Source organism: Dasypus novemcinctus, chromosome 12 (assembly GCF_030445035.2).
Source record: "Dasypus novemcinctus isolate mDasNov1 chromosome 12, mDasNov1.1.hap2, whole genome shotgun sequence".
NCBI classification, from domain to species: Eukaryota; Metazoa; Chordata; class Mammalia; order Cingulata; family Dasypodidae; genus Dasypus; species Dasypus novemcinctus.
The window spans coordinates 6,157,665-6,181,968 of record NC_080684.1 but is presented as its reverse complement, the minus strand read 5'-3'; the positions used below and the strand labels follow the sequence as shown (position 1 = coordinate 6,181,968).

General features: G+C 39.0%; 1 long non-coding RNA gene across 1 annotated transcript; it reads left to right on the top strand.

The window, feature by feature from the left end:
- Positions 1 to 1,521: 1,521 nt before the first annotated feature.
- On the top strand, positions 1,522 to 20,882 carry LOC111759769 (uncharacterized). The gene is made up of 2 exons (XR_002793662.2): positions 1,522 to 1,670; positions 20,095 to 20,882. It is a non-coding gene; the product is annotated as an uncharacterized lncRNA (long non-coding RNA).
- The last annotated feature ends 3,422 nt before the right edge of the window (positions 20,883 to 24,304 follow it).

Here is a 24,304-nt window from a genome sequence, read left to right as displayed (position 1 = left end):
GCATCATCTTGCTGCATCAGTTCTTCGTGTGTGTGGTGCCACTCCTGGGCAGGCTGCACTTTTTTCGCACTGGGCAGCTCTCTTTACGGGGTGCACTCCTTGTTCATGGGGCCCCCCTACATGGAGGACACCCCTGCGTGGCACAGCACTCCTTGCACGCATCAGCACTGTGCGTGGGCCAGCTCATCACATGGGTCAGGAGGCCCTGGGTTTGAACCCTGGACCTCCCATGTGGTAGGCGGACACTCTTTCCATTGAGCCAAATCTGCTTCCCTTGAATTGTTCTTTAAGCTCACCTAGTGTCTTCTTAATATCCCTTATCTCTTTAGTCATGTTTTGTTTAAACTCTTTGAATTGATTTAGGAGATTTGCGTGATTATCATTGATTAGTTGTTTTAAATCAATCCTGTATCTCTTCAGGATATTTGGTTTGTTCCTTTGGCTGATTCATGTCTTCCTTTTTTTAGTATGGCTAATCATTTTTTGCTGATGTATAGGTATCTGAAAATGTTGATGAATTCATTTTGATGGTTAACTTTTTTCTCTTGCCCAGCTTTTTTTTTTTCACAGCTCTTCTTTGATTTTTGGTTCAATTCATTATGAGTCTTTAAAATTGTCCAGCTTGAGTTATCAAAATCAAGCCAGGGACTCACTAATGGGGTACAGATTTTCTCCCAGGGTTTCAGGCTAAATCTTCATTCTGTTCCTATGCCAATTGGGCCCTGAATCTCAGCAGAGTTGCAATAGCTACTCAGCAGTTAATCAGATTCACCCAGAACAACTAATAAATGGAATGATAATGGACAATACCCATCCCAGGAAGTGGAGAGTGTCTGCAACTGCAAGCAATACAGTTCCACTCATTTGCCCCATGGGATCTAAGCCCCTTTTCAACCAGAGGCAGGTGGGCATCACCATCCCAAAACCCTCAAGACTGAGGAATGAAGAAACATAAGTGGGAAAGCAACTATGGACTAAAGTAGATTTATATTACTGTAGCAATGAAAGGACTTGTATCACTGATATAAAGGCAGTGGCCCCCAAAGCTTCTGAGTGGACAGAGAGGGAAGAATAGGTGTAACATGGGGGCATTTTTAGGACATTGGAATTGTCCTTCATGACACTGTAATGACTGATATAAGCCATTATATATTTTGTCATAAAATTGTGCAGGGCAGAGTGTAAACTATAATGTAAACTATAGTCTTTAGTTAGTACAGTGTTTTAATGTGTGTTCATCAATTGTAACAAATTCACCACACTAATGAAAGATGTGGTTAGTGTGGGAAAGTGTGAGAGGTCGAGAGGGTGGGGATATGGGAATCCTCTATATTTTTGATGTAACATTTATGTAATCTAAAGGTTCTGTAAAAAATAAAAAGAAAATATTCCAAAGAGTCCAAGATGCAGTTTTTCCCTTGCAGTTTCCTGTCCGTCCAGCAGATGGTGCTCAATGGCAAACCTTTCATGGAGGTGTTTCTGTCTTCACTTTCCCTTGTTCCTTAGTCTGGCCAGAGCCAAGATTCAGAGCGGGCACTCCCGGCCGAATTCACTGAAGAGAAACCATTCCCTGCCCTCTGATGTACCCTCCCGCTTTCTTGTAACAGCTGTCTGGGAGGAAGACGCCTCTTCCCTTCTGTTGACTGCAGTTAGCCATGGATTTTATCCAGGTATAATGTTTCGCGGGTGGGCAATGGGGCCCTTCCCGGCTTCCATGGGGCTTTAGTAACTCATTTGTTTCTTTACTTTCTTTGTCTCTCTTTCCCTTGCCCTCCTGGAGCTGTCTTGGTCTGCTGATTGATCTTCCTTCATTGTTTTTGTAAGAGAGTTGAGCCCTGACTGCCTACTCTGATGCCATCTTCCTGGAACTCCTGTAAGAGTTCTTTATGTATACCAGATACAAGTCCCTTGGAAGATATATAATATGCAAATATATTCCGCCCCCCCATTTGGTGGGTCGTCCTTTCATTTTCTTTGTTGTGTCCTCTAAAGTACAAAAGTTTTACATTTTGATTAATGTCCTATTTGTTTTTCACTGGTTGTGCTTTCATGTCATATCTAAGAAATTATTGTCTAAACCAAGGTCACAAGGATTTAACCTGTATTTTCTTCTAAGAGTTTAAAAGTTTTGGCTCTTATATTTATGTCTTTGATCCATTTTTAGTTAATTTTGTATATATATAGTGTGAGGTGGAGAACTTCATTCCTTTGCATGTGGATATCCAGTTATCCTAGTACCACTTGTTGAAAAGACTATTCATTCCCCATTCAATGTTCTTGACACCCTTTTTAAGAAAATCCATTGACCATAAATATGATCCTTTATTCTGTACTCTCTTTTCTGTACTATTGACCCATATGCCTTCCTTTATGTCAGTCCCACCTTCTGTGATTACTGTAGTTTTGTAGTAAGTTTTTAGATTGGGAAATGTCAGCCCTTCAAGTTTGTTCTCATTTTTCAAGGTTATTTTGGCTACTCTGGGTCCCTTGAATGTCCATATGAATTTTAGGATCAGTTTACCAATTTTTAGAAGAAGGCACCTGGGCTTTTTATAGGGATTGCATTTACTGAGTTTTGTTATTATGGTGCCACACAGCATTTTTAACCTACCTCTAATATACTTTATCATACTTTATTTTGAATTATAGTTATTTATGTTATTGTCTTGTCACCCTAACTATATTGCAGTAAGTTAGAAGATGGTGGAAACTGTTTCTTACCTTGTAATTTCCTGAAGAATCTTCAAAATCCTTGCAAAAAGCGGATCCTTAACAATATTTAACTTGTAGAAATCTTCAAAAGTAGGACTGGCTGAAACATAGTTATGATATTCTTGTTCTTCTTCAAAGTGGATTTGTAATTCGTAGTTAATTTGATCAATTACTATTATATAAGGGTATGACCAGTTTGATTTTGCAGTAAGTGTGATATAGACTTGGGAAACATCAATCTTACTATCTCTGTTCGTGTGAAGTTCACTTTGAGAACAATGCTTATTCAAAGCTACGATTTCAGTTATTTAGTTGCTTTTTGCTTTCTAGCCAAAATGGCTAGATAAACACAGTAACACATATAATACTTTTTTTTTCAAAAGTACAGAGAAATCAGAAAATGAGTATATTTTAAGTGGTTTAAAAATAGAAATATGCAGGTGGTTGAGTGTTGGTCATGATTCATGAACTATTCATAAACAGCAGGAAAATAATAGTTACTCTGTACATGCCATCTCTTTGGCTAAGGAAGAAAAAACTGCTGCTATGTGTAGTAATTCTGAGCCAAAAATAAATGGTTATCACTTTTAGTTTTTAATTGCCACATCTGTTTTTCCATTCCGTCCTGGCATTAACACAATGGGACATGACTTAATGACCAGCAGACATAATATGAATTATTTTCAGCTCACAAAAATGTTTCCAAGAGACTTCCATACATGGTGTAAATGTCCACAGAGGGTTTCAAACTGTAACCATTGCTGATTCTTCCACACCACTGTTAACACTGAGTTACTTGACATGTCTCTAATTAAAACTACCGCAATGGCATTTCCAGTCAAAAGCAACCATGCTGCGATCGGTGTGAACTCGCTTTTGCCAAGTTTCTGATTAGTGGATGGCAATAGAGTACCAGCTGGGGTAGTCATTTTCTAACTGAGCCTCTGACACTGAAAATGCCACACATTTCCTTTTAAATTGACACTTTCCTGACTGGCTATCCTCTAGGTTAATAATTTCCTGATTTTTTTAAGTGATATCCTGAACTATCTACTAAGAATTATTTTTTCCTGATTTTTTAAGTGTATATCCTGAACTATCTACTAAGAATTACTTTTTCCAAGTTTTTGTATGAATCATTGCGTGCAATTCATAGTCCATTTATCCACAAATCTGTTTCTGCTATATTATATGGGTATGTCCCCAATTATTTATAAACTAATTGATCATAAAAGATTATAAGGGAGTAGATAAACACACCAATGATTAACTTCAAGTTGCAACCAATATACATTAAATAAGTTAGTAATCACACACATTTTGATGGAGGAGAACATTATTCTTATTACAGTGTTTGTTGTTCATTCCCACTCATTAGTATAGATCTAAACACCTCATTATTTATTTCAATAAAGCTAGGAGGCCCTTACTTTCTTAATATGTTCCAGTTTTCTCTTCTTTCAGCTATTTCCCCACTCTTCAGTCAGATTTATTAATATCATCCAGTTTCTTTACTATCATAGTGTTGGTGTACACACATGATGCAAAACCTGTAATCCTGTGATCCACTTCTGGCTTCTCCCAGTTGCTGTGTGGCTTTAGGCAGATCAGGGATCTCACTGATCATCTGTTACTTTTTCATTAAGTTGGGAATAACATTAACATACCTAAGACTGTGAGATTTAATGAAAAATGTAATTTTAAGCATCTTTGTATATGCAATTGATATTAAATTTCATTTCCCTTCCAACTGCCTTTATTTGTCAGATTATCCTTGAAAATAGTTTATTATTTACTACTCAGAGTATGACCCCATTTTAATTGAAAGGTGTTCGAACCACTGCAGTGCCAGTTGAGGCCCTCTTGCTGTTCCTTGGAAGCTTTACAAAATTGTACTCTATTTGTAAAGTCAGCACATGCAAGGGTCTGATCTTCAAATTTTCAAACTAAAATTTTGGTCTTGTCTGTCATTTGGACTAGTTCAAACTTGGGATTTATATTCGCTATAACAAAACTTTCAGTGGACTAGTGGTTAATATCAGAGTGCAGTTGCTGATTTAATTTACAATGAGAAAATAATCGCCAAGAGGAGAGATGCTCACTTCTCTGGCCATCATATTCTTTCTCTGTAGGAAGCCATGTGGGAAGCCAAATTATAATCAGAAGATAGCTTAGTGATCCTGGAATCAGAGCAGAGCTGGCTGGTGGTTTGATTGCAGTGCTTAGTGGCTTCCTGTGTTGCCAGGTGGAAGTGCTGCATTTCCACAGATGCACCTGCCTCCCAGTCAACATATGTCTGCTCCTGAGTACCAGAATGCCACGTCACATAATTTCAGGAGGGACCATTCACATGGCAGTTTATGTACACCATGCCCTCTGAAGTTGTGTGACCAGCGGCCTTGATGAACACCTTTTTCCCTAAATGGTGTTTATTTTTAAATAAATTTTATTGATACATATTCATAAAGCATACAATCCATTCAACGTGTACAATCAATGATATTTGATATAATCACAGAGTTGTGCCTTCATCACTTTAAACATTAGAGCATTTTCATTACCCCAATAATAATAATAATAAACAAAAAATAGACAATCACCTCTCAATCTCTCTATCCTTCATCTGCCATACATAGCTCTATTCTTTTTGCATCTAATTTATTTATATTTATATTTTATATAGATGGAGTAAAAAAATATGTAGTATGTTTTGTCTAGTTTCTTTCACTTAGTATTTCTTTTTTTACGCTTAATGGAAGATTACTAATATAATACTGTATACCACTGTCCATAATTTGGTTTGGTTGTATTTTTGCCTGATATTAACATCTTGTAACATTAATGTAAAACCCTAAATGGTGTTTTCTTTAAACAAACCAATTTTATCGATACATATTAATATAGCATACAATTCATCCAAAGTGTACACTCAGTGGTATTTGGTATAATCACATACTTCTGTATTTATCATTTCAATCATTATTAGAGCATTTTCATAATAATAATAATAATAAACAAAAACAGACAAACACACAAATGAGAAAATTCTTCACCTCTCAATCTCTATATGCTTCCCCTGCTGTAGATAGCCGTTATTTCTGGCTATTCTTGCACATTTATTTATCTATTTATTGAGCAGTTTTATTAAGATATGTTCACATACCACATGATCTCTCCAAAGTATATAATCAATGGCTTTTAGCATAATCACAGTGTTGTGCTTTCATCACCACAAAAAATTTTAGAACAATTTCATTACTCCAAAAAAGAAAAACTCCACACCCATTAGCAGTCCTTCCCTGGTCCTACATAACTGCTAATCTAATTTCATCTTTACAAATTGATTCATATTTATATTTTATATAATGGAATCACACAATATGTAGTACTTCGTGTCTGGTTTCTTTTACTTAGTATAATTAATATTTGTCTGATATTAACATCCTGTAGTATTAACATATATTTGTTCAGTTTCAAAAAACAGAAGGTTTTATATATGCAATTTTACCCATATTCATATTTCACATGTGGTTTTACTATGCTGTACAGTCCCATGTTACATTTTTTAGCTTTCCTTTTACTAATACATGTGAACTTAGACCTTCCCTTTAAACCACTGTCATACCCACATAATAGCATGCTAGTTTACAAACATTATGTTGTGCTTTCACCTTGCCTAATCATTACCAAAAATGAACACATCCTTTTTTACAAATTCTGCCTAAGCTAACCCTCAGCTTTCCATTCTCTAACCTCATTCTATTTTCTAGTGACCTATATTCTAGTTATTAAGTCCATGAGATTTTATAATACATTTATTTCATAGTAGCACAATCATACAGTACTTGTCCTTTTGTGTCTGGCTTGCTTCATTCAACATAATGTCTTCCAGGTTCATCCGTATTGTCATATGCTTCTCTTCTTACAGCTGCATAATATTCCATCGTGTATATATACCACAGACTGTTTATCCATTAATTGGCTGATGGTTATCTGGGTTGTTTACAACTCTGGCAATTATGAATGATGCTGCTATGAACACCAGTGTGGAGATGTCTGTCTGTGTCGCTGCTCTCAGTTCTTCTGGATAAATACCCAGTAGTGGTATTGCCAGGTCATGTGGCAAATCTATATTCAACTTCTTTAGGCACTATGAATTTTATTGATCTTCTCAAAGAACAAGATTTTGGTTTTGTTGATTTTCTCTATTGTTTTTTGTTGTTGTTGTCCTCAATTTCATTTATATCTACTCTCATCTTTGTTATTTCTTTCCTTCTGCTTGCTTTAGGACTGGTTTGTTTGTCTTTTTCTAGTTTCTCCAGTTGTTCAGTTAGATCTTTGATTTTAGCTCTTTCTTCTTTTTAAATATAAGCATTTAGGGCTATAAATTTCCTCCTCAGGACTGCCTTCACCATGTCCCATAAGTTTTGATAAGTTGTGTTCTCGTATTCATTCCTCTTAATGTATTTACTAATTTTACTTGCATTTTTTTCTTCTACTGATTATTTAGGAGTGTGTTGTTCAGCCTCCACACATTTGTGAATTTACCCCTTTCTCATCTATTACTGATTTCCAGTTTCATTCCATTATGATCTGAGAAAGTGCTGTGTAAAATTTCAGTCTTTTTATATTTATTGGGACTTGCATTGTGCCCTAACATGTGGTCTATCCTAGAAAAAGGTCCAGGAGTACTTGAGAAGAGTGTGTAACCTGCTGAGTTTGGGTGCAATGTTCTGTATATGTCTGCTGGGTCTAGCTCGTTTATCATATTGTTCAAGTTCCGTTTCCTTGTTGATCTTCTGTCTAGTTGTTCTGTCTAATAATGTGAGTGGTGTGTTGAAGTCTCCAACGATTATTATAGAGATGTCTATTTTTCCCTTCAGTTTTGCCAGAGTTTGCCTCACGTATTTTGGGGCACACTGGTTAGATGAAGAGATATTTATGGTTGTTATATCTTCCTGGTGGATTGTCCCTTTTATTAATATATAATGGCCTTTGGTATCTAACTTTTTTGCATTTAAAATCTGTTTTGTCTGATATTAGTATAGCTACCCCTGTTCTTTTTTGGTTACTATTGTATGGTATATCTTTTTCCAGCTTTTCACTTTCAACTGGTTTGTACCCTTGTGTCTAAGTTAGGTCTCCTGTGGGCAGCATATGGATGGCTCATGATTTTTTTATCCATTCTGTCAGCCTTTATCTTCTGACTGGGCTGTCTAATCCATTCACATTCAATGACATTACTGTAACTTTAAATGTATTATTTACTTGAACCATTTTATTCTTTGCTTTCAAATGTCATCTTATTTTTGTCATTTTACTCTTTTGTTATCCTTTATGCTGTTCTTGTCTTCTGTACTCTCCTCTAAGCTTCTCTCTCCTGTCTTTACCTTTCAGACTATAAGGTTACCTTTAATATTTCCTGCAAAGTTGGATTTTTTTTAACAAACTATTTATTTTTAATATACTTTTTAATTTATTAAAAAAGATACTTAGATTACACAAATGTTACATTAAAAATGTAGGGGATTCTCATATGCCCCACTCCCTACCCTTCCCACACTTTCCCAAATTAACAAATCCTTCATTAGTGGATACATTTGTTACAGTTGATGAACACATATTGGAGCATTGTCACTAAGTACAGATTATAATTTATAATTTACCCCCGGAGTCATGTCCCATGGTTGGGGGGAGGTAATACATGTATATGCTAAGTTTGGCTCAGAGAGAAGCCACAGTTGAGCAACAAGGAGGCTCTCAGGAGGTATCTCTTAGGCAGCCTATAATACTAGGTTAAGTTTCAGTTTTAAAGGAAAGGTTCATAAGTACAGCCATCCATATTAAGGGCCTGTCAGTGTTCTATCCTCCTTCACGACACACTGCCCCTGTATTCAGGGGATTCTTCCTGTCCCATAGAGAATGTGGCAGAACTCCCCAGGATGGGAATTCGATATTCTTTTGGTTATTGTGTAGATCTCCACCCACCAAGAAAATGCCCCATGAACACTTGAACTCATTCATGTGCTTATAGGTATGACCCAGGAGAACTTCTCCCATCCGTCCCCCATCACTGGCATCCTGCACAAATGATCCTCCCCTGCCACAGTTGTAACCCTTCTGTGATCCAAAACATCTTAAAAAAATGCAGCGATAAAAACAACCAAGTAAAATTAAGAAGAAAATGAAATAATAATGATAGTTTTAAAAATAAATAAAATACAAAATTTATCTTAAAATCAACCCTTCTATTTAACATTGTGTTAGAAGTACTTGCTTGAGCACTGAGGCAAGAAACAGATATAAAAGACATCCAAATTGAAAAGGAAGAAGTCAAATTTCCTATTTGCAGGTGACATGATTCTATACATAGAAAGCCCTGAGAAATCTACAACAAAACTTCTAGAACTTATAAATGAGTTCAGTAAAATTGCAGATTATAAGATAATGCACAAAAACCAGTAGCATTTCTATACACCAAAAATGAGCAACCTGAGGAAGAAATCAAGAAAAAACTACCATTTACAATAGTAACTAAAAAATCAAATACCTAGGAATAAATTTAACTAAAGATGTAAAAGACTTAAACACAGAAAATTATACAACACTGTTAAAGGAAATCAAAGAAGACTTAAATAAATTGGAAGAATATTCCCTGTTCATGGATAGGAAGACTAAATATTAAGATGTCTATCCTACCCAAACTAATCTAAAGATTTAACTCAATCCCAATAAATATCAACACAGCATTTTTTAATAAACTGGAAAACTAATTATGAAATTTATTTGGAAGGGAAAGAACCCCTGAATAACCCAAGACATATTGAAAAAGAAAAATTAAATCAGAGGAATCACACTACCTGACTTTAAAACATAATACAAAGCTACAGTGGTCAAACAGCATGGTATTGGCACAAGGATAGACATATCGACCAATGGAACCGAATTGAGAGTTCTGATACAGATCCTTACATACACAGTCACCTGGTATTAGACAAGGCCACCAAGCCCACTCAACTGGGAGAGAACGGCCTCTTCAACAAATGGTGCCTGGAGAACTGGATATCCATATGCAAAAGAATGAGAGAGGAAACCATCTCACACCTTATACAAAAATCAACTCAAGATGGATCAAAGATCTAAATATAAGAGCCAAGACCATAGAGACTTTGAAAGACAACATAGGCAAGCATCAACAGGACCTTGTAATCGGAAATGGCTTCATGAAGCTCACATACAAACACGAGCAGTGAAAGAAAAAGCAGAAAAATGGGACCTCCTCAAAATTAAAGCCTTTTGCACCTCAGAGGAGTTTATCAAGGAAGTGAAAAGACAGCCTACCCAATGGGAGAAAATATTTGGTAGCCATATATCTTATTGAAGCCTAATATCCAGCATATTTCCAGCAATATCTCGAAAATAAAAAGACAGCACTCATTTTAAAAATGGGCAAGAGATTTGAACAGATACTTCTCCAAAGAATAAATACAAGTGGCCAAAAAGCACATGAAAACATTCCTGCAATTAGGGAAATGCAAATCAAAACTACAATGAGAAACCATCTTAGCCTGGCAGCTATTAAAAAAACAGAGGACCAGAGTCATAAGGCTCATAAGCATAGTCATCAGTATCAAGGGCCCATCGCTGGACCATCCTTCTCCACTGGTCTTTGCTCTTGTACGTTGGGGGTTGTTGCTGCTCCACTGGGGAGTGCGACAGAGTTTCCGAGAATGGGAACTCGGCCCTCCCTTGGTTGTCGTGTGAAACTCTACTCCTATGTCAATACCCAACGAACATCTGAACATATCTATTTACCCTATATGCATGCCCTGGAAAACTCCCTCCTGCCCATGCATCCCGCTTCAGTGACACCCCACATCAGTGCTCCTCCCCTACCCTAGCTGAACCCTTCTGTGATCCAAAACTTTTTCAAAAATGAGGTCTAATATATTGCCAGATTCAATTAATAGGAAAATGAAGTAGTAACAATAGGTTTAAAGTAGATGATAGGTTTAGAAGTAGAATACATAATATATAGAGAAGATGAAATAAAGTAAAAACTAACTTGTGGTATTAAAAAAGTGAAAAATATTAAAATTTTTTTTCAAGTTTTACTTTTCGTCACTATAATAGTTATTGCCCCGTATGTACAGTGGCAAGGCAATCTCTTCCATTTCTTCCTCAGTGCCTATATCCTTTTTTTTTTTTTTTTCACCATGTCTTCAAAAAAGTTTTATGTCACAGTAAAGTCACATATAGAATATAGGGAACTCCCATATACCCAACATCAAACCCATTCCCCCTTCTCCAGCAATGATCTTTTTACCTGTGGATGTTACATTTGCTGCAACTGATGTACAGATATTGAAACAGAGCTACTAACCATGGCTCCATTATAGTTTACATTATGGTTTACATTTTAGACTGTACACTTTTATAAATTTTTGGTTGCATTATGGTTTACATTTTAGACTATACACCTTTATAAATTTTTGGTGATATTTAACATGGCCTGTATCCATCATTGCAGGATCATGCAGAACACTTCCATTGCCCCTCTGTTAACCCCTCTTCCAACTATTCTATTCCTCTCTCCACCACCCCTCAGGGCCCACCGTGACAATAAAGCTTCACTGCTTAAAGGACAAGATTCATAGATACTTGCAACAATGTCGAGGGCTTGACACACTAGTTTTGTCCTCCCCCAATGGGAGCCACTCGCTCTTGAGAGGCACTCTCCCCTCTGAGAACATCAGGCCTCCCCAGGATGGGGTCATAACACCTTCCTGCTAATTGTATGGGTCTCCACACACTAATATAACACCTATGACATGATGAGCACTCACACACTCCCTAGAAGCCTGCCCCAGTTGCACCCTGTGCCAGATGCTCCCCATCGAATACCTTAAACCAGTAACCCTTCCTGATATTTTCTAAAGAGTTTTCTCAACATTAGTTTCAAACACATACCCAACAATCTCTTTTGTTCATTTGCTCTCCCCCAACAGTCCCGCCAATTCCTTGGACCATCTGACCCATCCTTCCAATCCAGGCCCCCCTCAAGCCCAACCCAATAGTATCCCTAATGCCCCCATCTTATCTCTTCACTGGACAACTACTTACCTCCACTTTATCATAGATTTTGCCTGTGTGGGCATTGGTTCACAACCTTTCTCTCCCCCCGCCTGCCATTTCCTGTAAGCCTATCTTCCAGTCTCTAGCTCTCTGAGACAGCTTGATTTGCTTAATTCATATCAGAGAGGTCATGTAGTATTTGTCCTTCAATGCCTGACTTGCTTCACTCAACATGAGGTCCTCAAGATACATCCATGTTACCCTATGTTTTAGTACTGTATTCCTTCTTACAGCTGAGTAGTATTCCATGATGTGTATATACCACATTTTGTTTAGCCATTCATCTGTTGATGGGCATTTGGGTTGATTCCAACTTTTGGCAATAGTGAATAATGCCGCTGTGAACATTGGTGTGCATATATTGGTTCGTATCCTTGTTTTCTGTTCTTCTGGGTATACACCCAACAGTGGAATTGCTGATTCATATGGAAAATCTATAACTAGATTTTTTTCTGAGGAACCACCAAACTGTCCTCCAGAATGGCTGGATCCTTCTACATTCCCACCAGAGTGGATGAGGGTTTCCCATTCCTCCACATTCTCTGCAACACTTGTAGTCCTCTCTTTGTTTTTTCTTCAGCAAATTTTTAAAATCTTTTTTTATAAAGATACCTAGATCACACAAAATGTTATATTAAAAAATATAAGAGGTTTCCATATACCCAACTCCCCACCCCCTCACACACACTCCTAAACCATCAATAACCTCTTTCATCATTGTGGTATATTCATTGCATTTGGCGAATACACTTTGGAGCACTGCTGCATCACATGGATTATAGTTTACATTGTAGTTTACACTCTCCCCCAATCCATTCAGTGGGTTATGGCAGGATATATAATGTCCTGCTTCTGTCCCTGCAATATCATTCAGGACAACTCCAAGTCCCATAAATGCCCCCATATCACATCTCTCCTTCCCTCTACCTGCCCTCAGCAACTTCCATGGCCACTGTCTCCGTATCAATGATACAATTTCTTCCATTGATATAGTCACAAGAGTTCTATAGTAGAATACCAGTAAGTCCACTCTAATCCATATTTTATTCTTCCATCCTGCGGACCCTGGGATGGCGATGTCCACTCCACCTCTAAATTAAGAGGGGGCTCTACTTATGAGCCTGTGTCCTTGAAATTTCAACCAAGCCTAGATCTGCAGGATGCCTAAGAATTACCTCCTTAGAGCCTCCATGTTGCTCAAATGTGGCCACTCTTTAAGCCAAACTCAGCATATAAACTCAGCATGGGAGTATGACTCCTGGGGATGAGCCTTCCTGGCGCCGAGCGATTACCACCAATCACCAGCTGGTGATGCAACTAGAAAAAAAACCTTCATTAAAAAGACCAATTAGTGTATTTGGGTAAGAGACTTCAAAATGAGTCAGGAGGTCATCAGAGGGGTCGCGCTTATGCACGTCTCAGCAGGATCCCAGAGACAGCCAAAGTAGATACATCCCCAGGTAGTGGTGCTTCTGAGGGCTATGGAGACACACGGGTTCTAAGTCGTAGTAGATAGCTCTGGAGTTCAGTGCCTTGCCAGTGGGTCCTACTTTGGAATTCGTGCTTCTGAGGGTGAGGGAGTTGGACTCAGATGTGACCTCTCTATGCATGTCTCTTCTGTCACTTTTACTGAACCTGTGGTTGGCGTTGGGGTTGGTGTTGACTCTCTGGGCTGTCTATGTGCCAGCTAGGCCCTGAGCCTCAGCAGAGTTGCAACACTTACTCTCCAGTTCATTGGACTTTCCCAGGTCAGCTAACAGGGAGGTGTGGATGGTCAATCTCCACACCAGGGAACCGAGAGTCTGCAGCTGCAAGCAGGAGAATTCCATCCATCAGCCATGTGGCATCTAAGCCCCCTCTCAATTTAGAGGTGGAGTGAACATCACCATCCCAGGATCCTCAGGATGGAGGAATAAAATATGGATTAGAATGGACTTACTGGTATTCTACTATAGAATTATTGTAATTCTAGCAATGGAAGAAATTATATCACTGATGTGGAGGCAGTGGCCACGGGATTTGCTGAAGGCAGGGAGAGGGAAAAAAGAGGTGTGATATTGGGCATTTTCAGGACTTGGAGTTGTCCTAAATGATATTGCAGGTACAGATGCAGGACATTATATATATCCTGCCATAATCCACTGAATGGACTGGAAGAGAGTGTAAACTACAACATAAACTATAATCCCTGCTGTGTGGCAATGCTCCAAAATGTACTCATCAAATGCAATGAATGTACCACACTAATGAAAGAGGTTGTTGATGTGGGAGGAGTGGGAAGTAGTGTGGTGAGTGGAGTATATGGGAACCTTATATATTTCAAGGCAACATTTTGTGTGATTTATATATCTTTTAAGAAATATAATAATAAAAAAGATGGGAAGTGGATTTGGCTTAACAGATAGAGCATCTGCCTACCACATGGGAGGTTCAGGTTCAAACCCAGAGCCTCCTGACCTGTGTGATGAGCTGGCCCACATGCAGTGCTGATGAATGCAAGGGGTGCCATGCTACACAGGGGTGTCCCCTGCATAGGGGAGCCCCAGGCTCAAGGAGTGCGCCCCGTAAGGAGAGCCGCCCAGTGCAAAAAAAGTGCAGCCTTCCCAGGAGTGGTGCCACACACACAGACAGCTGACACAGTAAGATGATGCAACAAAAAGAGACAAAGATTTCCCATGCTGCTGACAAGAAAAAAAAAAAGATACATTAAAAATTTTTAATTTTGACATAAAAAAATAAATCAAATTTTCATAAATTTTTGGCATTTCTTTCATCATTATAAAGTACATTGTCTTGTATGTACAGTGACATTTTCTTCCATTTATTTTCCCAGTGCTTATATTTTCCATTTAAGCTTTAGGTTACAGAAAAGTCACATACAGAATATAGCAGTTTCTCATATACTAATATCCTCTGACATTTCTCCCTTCCCCTAATAATAAAATTTACATGTGGATGGTACATTTGTTACAACTGATGTACAAATATTGAAGCATTGCTACAAACCATAGTCAGTGATTTACATTATGGTTTACATTTTGGATCATATGCTTTTATAAATTTTGATGAAATTTAACATGGCCTTTATCCAGCATTGCAAGATCACATAGAACAATTCCAATGCCCCCAAAATGTCCCATGCTCCATCTATTCTATTCCTCCTTTCTCCTCCCCTCAGGACCCATGGCAACCACCAAGCTTCACTCCTTGAAGAACAAGATTAGATTCATAGTTTCTTGTAACAGCATTGAGGGCTTGACATACTGGTCTGTCCTCCCCTATTAGGTACCACCTATGCTCTGGAAAGACTCCCACCCCTCTATTTGAGAACATAGCAGGACTCCCAAGGATGGGAGTGTAACACCTTCCCATTCATTTTGTGGGTCTCCACCCACTGAAACAATGAACTATGACAGGATGAACATTCACATACTCCCTAGAAGCCTGCCCCAAGTGTGTCCTATCCCACATGCACCCCATATCTAATACCCTAAACCAGTAACACTCCCCTGCCGTATTCTCCAAAAGAACATTTCCAACATTGTAGTTTCAACCACATACTTGCAAATCCTCAGAGTTCATCTGCTTTCTTCCCTGACCCTCCTCCCAGTTCTATGGACAGTATAACCTACTCCCCACCCCCCGCACAGACCAGCACTGCCCAACCCAGTAGCATCACTGCCCCATCATCATGCCCATCCACTGCACAACTACACCCTTCTGCCTTATCATAGATTTTGCCCATATGGACATTGGCTCACAACCCTCTACACACTTTGTCTCCTGATAACCTATATTCCAAACTATAGCTCTGTATGTCTGCCCAATTTGTTTAAATCATATCAGTGAGGTCATGTAATATTTGCCCTTTAGTGCCTGGCTTGCTTCACTCAATGTAAGGTCTTCAAGGTGCATCCATGGTATCCCGTGTGTTAATACTGCATTCCTTCTTACACATGAGTAATAGTCCATTGTATGTGTATATCAGAGACAAACTCTCTTAGTTTCTGTTTTTTTGTGAATATTTTAAACTTACCTTCTTATTTGCAAGACTATTTTGCTGGATACAGAATTCTCAGCTAGCAGTTTTTTTCTTTCAGTATCCTAATTGTATCTTCTCACCTCCATGGTTTCTGATAAGAAATCTGCACTGTCTTACTTGGCATTCCTTGTATATAGTGGTTTGCTTCTCCCTTGCCTGCTCTCAGAATTTTTTCTTTATTTTGACGTTTGACATTCTGAGTAGTATGTGTCTTGGAGTAGATCTATTTGCATTTATTCTGATTGGGGTTCACAGCACTCCATTGATGTGTAATTTTATTTCTTCCATGAGCTGGGAAATTTTCAGTTATTATTTCCTCAAATAGTCATTCTACCCCCTTTCCTTTCTCTCGTCCTTCTGGAAATCCCATGACACATATGTTGTTGTGTTTCATGTTATCATTCAACTCTCTGAGTCCCTGCTTAAATTTTCCATTTTTTCTTTCTGTTCTCTTCTCCTTTCAATTTTACCTGTTTTGTCTTCTGTATCACTTATTCTTTCTTCTATCATTTCAAGGCTGCTGTTGTATGCCTCTAATTTGGTTTTGTCTCACCTATCATGTCTTTCATTCCCATGAGTTCTGATACTTTTCTATTCAGATTTTCAAATTTTTCTTTGGCTTACTCAGTGTCTTCCTGATGTCCTTTACCTCTTTAGCCATATTGTTTTTCAACTCATTAATTTGATTTTGGAAATTTGTGTGAATCTCACTGCTTAGTTGTCTCAAATCCTCTGTCTCATCTGTGGCTTTGATATATTTTGTTATTTGGGCCATGTCTTCCATTTTCTTTATGGTTTGTAATTTTTTGCTGATATCTAGGTATCTGATTAGGATGGTGATTTTATTCAGATGCTCAATTTCTCTCTTTTTAGTAGGGATTTAGTGGCTGAAGTCTGTGTATTACTGCTGTTCTTTGGTTCTTTTTTTTAAAGATTTATTTTTATTTATTTATCCCCCTCCCCACTGTGTATTTGTGCTTACTGTCTGCTCTCTGTGTCCATTTGCCATGTGCTCTGTGTCTGCTTGTCTTCTTTTCTGGAGACACTGGGAACTGATCCTAGGACCTTTAATGTGAAGAGAGGCATGCAGTCACTTGAGCCACCTCAGCTCCCTGGTTAGCCATGTCTTCCACTGTCCCTCCTCTGTGTCTCCTTTGTTGCATCATCTTGTTGTGCCAGCTCTCTGTGCAGGCCAGCTGTCCACGTGGGGCAGCTATCTGTGCTGGACAGCTCGCTTTCACTGGGAGGCCTTGAGAATCAAACCTGGGACCTCCCATACAGTAGACAGGGTCCAATCACTTGAGTCACATCCACTTCCCTATTCTTTGATTCTTGGTTCAACCTGTTCTGAGTCTTTAGGATTGTCCCTGTTAGTTGCTCAAATCTGGACTCTCGACCCAGTAATCAGTTGCAGACCCATTTCCAAGGGCTTTGATGAGGGAGGACGTAAAAGCTGGAAAAATCCTCTCTGACTTATTTACTTTTAATTCCCTCACATCACTTCCTTGGCCTGCCAGCAGATGGCACTCTTTGGCAGGCCTCTCAGTTCAAAGCCTGGTCGTCAGAGTGTGTACCTTGTGACATGGACTGGATCAATGTGATAGAGGATCCTGCCTGGAGGCTCAGAGCCTCGTAATTTAAATTCTCTGAGACAGTTCTCCAACCTTTGTTGGCAGGCCCCTCTCTTTACTGGGAGTGAAATAATTCCACTCCTCTCTGCACCCTCAACAACCAGTCCCGATCAGTGAAAAGGATATTGAGAGGGCTGGTCAGATCTCTTTCGTCCTGTGCTGGCTCCTCAAGGCAAACAGTGGCCCGGCCCCACCCAGCTTGGAAGGGCTCTTGAGACACAGCAGATCAAATTTGTGGGTCAAAAGCTGAGTCAGCCTTAGGCTGTGTTCGCCTTTCTCCCCTTTCCTGGGGAGATGGATCCCTGGGTTCCCCTCTGTCTATAGCTGCAGGCCAGGAGACCTCAGAATTCAGAAGTATCTATAGTGTGGGGGAAACCTGCAGCCATTGCAGCTGCCACTTTTAACTCAGTTTGCCATCATGATTTTTTTCCATCGCCCCTCTCTTCTGGACACAGTCCAGACTTCCCCTGGTGTCCTAAACCCTAGAACATTTTTTCTAGGCCCTTTCTGCCTTTCCTCTAGCCATTTTTCTAGGAGAGAAGTGAGTCCCATATCTTTCTACTCCTCCATCTTACCAGAAGTTCCAGTGGTTTTTCAATGGTTTCTGCCAATGTATGTTTCCTTGATGACCTTGTTTCTTAATGCTGTTGGCCAACACTCTTTATGATCAGTCCTTTCCTTAATCAGATTTTTCACTGTAATGCCTTAATTTATTAATTTTATATTACAGTCAGAAAAGCAACCTTCTGAAATCCTTAAAATTATATATAGCAAAACCGTATTGTTTAATAACAGTTGATTATATTTTAAGTTTTGATAAGATGTGGAATGAAGTTTATGAAAGAAACAGTGCCCAAAGGTATAGGGATCTTAAAACATTCTTGCACCCAACAATTCCTCCTGCTTGCTCAGGGGAAGGAAGAAAATGTTTTTTGTTTTAAGGTAAATGGATAGTGTATTGCTAGAATCTATTGTATAGAACAAACTAATTTTACTACTGATTCTTTAGTAAACTAAACATTAGAAGCACTATATTCTCATCCTTACCAGCTTAGAGTCTGGTGATACATATTAAGAGCTGGAAAATTCCTGCAGTAAGTGAACTTGCTCTTAAGTTAAACTTGCCTTTGTTTAACATAGGGTTTCTCAAACTTTTATGCTGTGACTTTTTTTCCATCAGACTTAACATTTTTTAGCACATACTTTGGAAAATTGGGACTTATTTTCTACTCATTTCCATAGTTAACATAATTGATATCAAAAGAGGAAGTACAGTGAGAAGATGTGGCTCATGTGGTTAAGCACCTGCTTCCCACATGGGAGGACCCAGGTTCAGTTCCTGTTGCTGCCTTAAAAAAAAAAGAGAAAATACAAGAAAGTAGTTGAGAGAGACATCATCCTACCTGTTGTTAGTATATGATATGGAGTCTTAGCTTAAATGGAGAGTGAGGCCTCCTAGGCTCTGTTATATACTTGACCCATACAGCCTATGGGTCTGGCATAATCTTGGCTGAGATGGGCAGCCAGTGAAACCTGTAGCAGAGCCAAAGATACCAAGAGCTGAAAGCTGGAGGTTCCATTTCTTATCCCTTTACACCAAAAAAATCAATTCACTAGGAATTAATCTCCACTTTTTTTAAGATCTCCTAATAACTTCCTGTACTATGGATCTCCTATGAGTGGCACTTAATAAGAATGAGCCCGTGAAGTTCTGCCTTCCCAGGTCTCTCTACACTCATACCCATTTATACACACATACAAAAAAAGTTTTCCTCTTTTAAAAAATTGGATGTATTTTTTTTTATTTTAAAATATTCCTGTTGTACATATTCACACATTTTTCTGTTATGAGAGTCTCATCTACTTAGGAATTTTATGTCACTTTAAATAAAAATATTCCCAGAATATTTTTATGACAAGATTTTTCTATATGAGCATATCTATTCAAAGAATTCATTAATTTATTTACCAAGACCCATCCTATCACTTTAGGTTTCCAGTTTAACTATCACCAAGTATCCCTAATTAACCATCTGTCTTAGTTTTTCTAGGCTGCTATCACAAATAACACACATTGGTTTTGGCTTATACCACAGAAATGTGCTGGCTCACGGTTTCTGGGGCAAGAAGGTTTGCTTCCTTCCAGGGTTAGTAGTGTTCTAGCTGGCTGGCAGCCCTTGGGTCACCTGGCCTTCCCAGCTCACAGCAAGGTCCTCTCCTTTCTCTGTCAAGGTCTGTTGATCTTCAACTGCTATTGACTCCCCTCTAGTACGGTGCTCCTCCCCATGGCTTTTTTCCCCCCTTTGTCTGAATTTCTTCTGCTTATAAAGAATCCCAGTAATCCAGATTACGGCCCACTCTCATCCAGTTGGGCCACATCTTAACTAAAATTACTTCTTAAAGAGATCCTATTTATAAGGGGTCCATACCTACCAGAAGGCAGACCAAGACCAAGAACATGTCCAACCTGGGGTACAATTCAGTCCACCACACCAGCTCAAATATTTTTTGAAATGCAATCCCTAGGTCCTATAGCACATGCCAGGAATAAAACGATATTTTTTTTATTTTCAGTCCCTCCATTTCCAGAATGGGGAAGCTTGAGAAGAAAAAAGAAAGCTATCATTTCAGAGACGTACTACTTCAGAAAAGAGAAATTTAAAATGAAAGGACCTCCAGAGAAGGAACCATGGACCTTTCACTGCTTAAATAACTCAGTTGTACCCGCCTGAAAAAATACCATTTCCTAATATCACATGGAGATAAAAGCCTTTAACTATTTCTCCCTTGCCTTCAGTCAGCACAAGCCCACCCCTCCCCACCCCCTTGGTAATATGATAATTGAAGCTATGTTTTTTTACCAGGTGCAATGGAGTTATAACTGTTAAAAGTGAGATTTAAAATGAAGCTGCAATGTGGCCTCTGAATTGGCCTCCTAAAAGATCTAAATAAAATCTTTGACAAATATATATAATGAAATCCCCCAAACTGAGCAAAACATAAAAATATCCGAAGAACAACTTTTGCAAACAAGATGATCTTTGAGTTCCTTATCTTTTCATGCATGGGGCTATTGTAGCTCAGCAAGACATTCAATTCTTGATGGCAACCAGAAGAGGACGTGGCTATATCAAGTGATGGAAGACGAGATCACAGACTCAAGTTCACAGATGGGTTCCATACCTCCTCCATGTGCCTATGGTAGCCTATGTTGAGTTCATCACTGATCTTATCACACTGCCTTACCGTTTGCTTTGTGCCCATCTCTGATTAGACTGTGAGTTCCTTAAGAGCATGGACTGTTTAACAGACATCTTTGCATTTTAAAATGTTCAGCACTCAATAAACGTTTTCTCAATTAATTAACTTTGGTGCTCCACTCCTACCAGCAACACTACCACAAAAGTGGTGGGACTGCCTCTCTCTTTTTTTTTTTTTAGCTTCCAGGACATATCGTAGAAGACTTTGATAGAATTGATATTTATTGAGAATCTATCACATAGCCAGTGCTTTATATATGTTATCTTTTTTAATCCTTCCATAAAGGATTATTTAAACAATGTAAAACTCAATTTTATAGGCGAGGAAATGAGTTCGGAGAAGTTTAAGTAGGTAGCACGTTAATGATTAGCAGGACTGGAATTTAAATCAAATCTGTTTAACTCTAAAGGCTGGGTTCTTTCCAATGTCCTGTGCTGTATTTCAGAAATAACTTCTTTCAGTTCTCTCAGTATGTAGACAAGAGAATTGAGGATTAGAGAGATGTGTGAGTTCTCCAAAGCAAGAAAGAACATTAATGTTCATTACTAAAATTTTGATTTCCAGACTACCAATCCAATGAGAATTCTACTGGAAATAAAATAAGAATGATATTTTCCAATGACTCTCTCCATACCCTGTCTCACATCCTATCACAGTGCCTTTTAAAGACTGGGATGGGACATTGGGCCTGGTAGAGGAGGCGGTTATCAGTGGTGCTGGTTTTGATGATGGTGGGGGAGAAGCTGGCAGGTGGTAATCATTCTTCCTAGTTCCTCTCAATGAAACACCTTGAACAACATTTAAGATTTGCTCTGCTCCTCACCTTGGTCTACAGAGTATCAGAAAGGACTTTGTTCTAAAATGAAATCCCTTCCTGTTAGTCAAGAGTTAAAGCTGATTTCAGATAACTCCAATCAGGTAAAGAGAAGTTTAGCTAAAGCCATTATTTGAAATGCTAACGATTTTGATTTTCACTATTCAAAGGCACACCCTAAATCAACAGAGAAATTTGTTGTTCCTGTAGTTGTTAGGCCTCAAGGTAGGGCCTTTATGGATAACCAGAGATCGCAGGAAGAAAACTTCAACAGGACAGTTAGGCAAACTCACATTTATTATGTCTGCACAGGTAAGGCACCAGCGCCAGTCCAAAGTGACTCAGACCCGACTCCCTGCGCTGCAGTTCACTCGGGCTTAACTACCCAAGTTATTACTTAGCCTTTGTTTTGATTATGCATTAGTTTTTATGCATATGGATGAACACACATAGCTGGTTCTATAATTGCATGATTAGTATGTTCAGGAAATCACCCTTGCACATACATTGCATGATCAAGAAAGGGGCGGATAACTCCACCCCTGGGTGGGAATTTTACTATGTTAATTAAGCAAGTTAAAGTGAGGACAGCAAGGGGCTGCTTCTGTGCAGGTCCGGCCAACTGGTTAAAGCTGGTTTTCATACTTCATTGCTTCAACAGGATATTCTTGACCACCCAAAGCGGAACTTGGCCCAAAGAGAGGGTCGCATCTCATTGCCTTCTGATTTACATACAATTCTTTTCTTTGTATCCTAGCAACAGGGAAAGAAACAAGTTACTTTCAGGTATTCGGTCATCCTACATCCATCGTAGTCCGTAGAACACATATTGAAGTTCCACTTATTATACAAAAATAAACTGAAATTATTCTTTTGAAATGGAAAGATTTGTCACTTCTCTCTGGCCTCAGTTTTCTTATCCATAAAATGAGGAGAATGAAGTTAAATGATCTCTGTGGCTCATTTTTGTTGTAAAATTTACAGCTTTAAGTACAATGTTTTAAAAATGTGAATTGTATAGGGTTAAGACTGTAGGCTTGGAGACTTGGATTGAAGTCCCTGTTCAACCCTTTTCTAGCTAAGAGATCTTTGACAAGTTATTTAACTTGGCTCCATATATAGATTTAATAATTGCTCTACTGTTAATGGATTTCATTTAGGTTCTTGGCTATGCTGCAGAAATGAATTTCAAAAGCACATCAGGTGAGTTAGGCCAGTAATTTATTCAGGTAGGGAAGGAAGACAAATGGGAGAAAATAACAGATCAGGGTCCCAGGTAGAGAGGAAGGGGGTGAAAAGTGATAAAGAGGGCTGATTTACAAGCTACAATTCCCCATTATAGATAACAAATCCCCAGGTTTACTTGGGTAGTGATGCAAGCAGGGATATATACAGCCAGAGTCGAGATCCAGAGGCAAGAGAGAAAACTCAGGCCTGGTGCAGCTTTTTGAACTGTAAATGATCCCAACCCTTTGCTAATGGCAGGGGAGGAGTCCCAGCTGTTCACCATTGTGATTGCTTATCTCTCCCATCAGTCTCCCAGGAGCGCCCAGTGATAAAGTCCTTAGGGAATATCCAGGGCTTCTCCTGGCTCCTGGAGGAAGTCTTCTTCTGAGTGGCAGGATCTTGGGGAGGGTCCTCCAGCAGCCGTCCTGGGGTTATTGATGTCCACGTGGACTTCTTGCCAAGTTCTAGATCCATCTACTGATCCCCTATCTTACTAGCCTGCTTCACTACCATTTAGGCAATTGCTCAAACTAGGAAAACTTTTCTTGACATCTTCCCCTTAAACCCACCTTCCTCAACATCCAATCCATTCCAAAATCCTAGTAATTCTGTATTCAGACTGTATCTCGAATCCATCCATTTCCCACTCTCTCCACAGACATAACCCCAGACTTAACTACCTCTGTCTCTCACTGGCATTGCTGCAATGTATTTCTTAAAAAAAAAATTGGCAATTGCCTTTTCTTATTTTTAGATTTATTTATTGATTTCCCCCCCTTCCTCTCCTCCCACCCTGCTGTTTCTGCTGTCTGTGTTGTCATCTCATTTTCTCTCCTCTAGGATTCACCAGGATTCAATCCTGGAGACCCCAGATGTGGAGAGAGGTACCCTGTCAATTGCGCCACCTCTTTTCCTGGTCTCTGCTGTGCTTCACCTTGACTCTCCCCTTATCTCTCCTTTTGATGCATCACTTTGCTGTGTGACTCACTGGCGCAGGCACTAGCTCACCACTTGGGCACTCGCGTGGGCACTGGCTCACCGCACAGGCACGTTTGCTCTTCTTTTTCACCAGGAGGCCCCAGAGATCGAACCCAGGTCTTCCCATATGGTAGGTGGAAGTACTATCACTTGAGCCACATCCGCTTCCCACTGCAATATATTTCTAGTACGTGATTTTAAAGCTGCTTCAATTTATTTTCCACATAGTGGCCAGAAGGATCTTTGAAAAATTCTATATCAGATTATATAAATTTCCAGATAAAAAAACCCTCCAATGTTTTCTCATTATACTTAAATGCTGCCCAAGGCTGTTCATGCATAAGGCCATTAATCATATAACTCTAACCTATTTTCCATACTCAATTTTCTATCTGGAATGCTTTTTACATCACTCTTTAAATGACTAATTGGTTCTCAACCTTCAGGAGACAGTTTAAATTTTACTAAAAATACCATCATTTTGTTTTCAAAAGCAGACACACC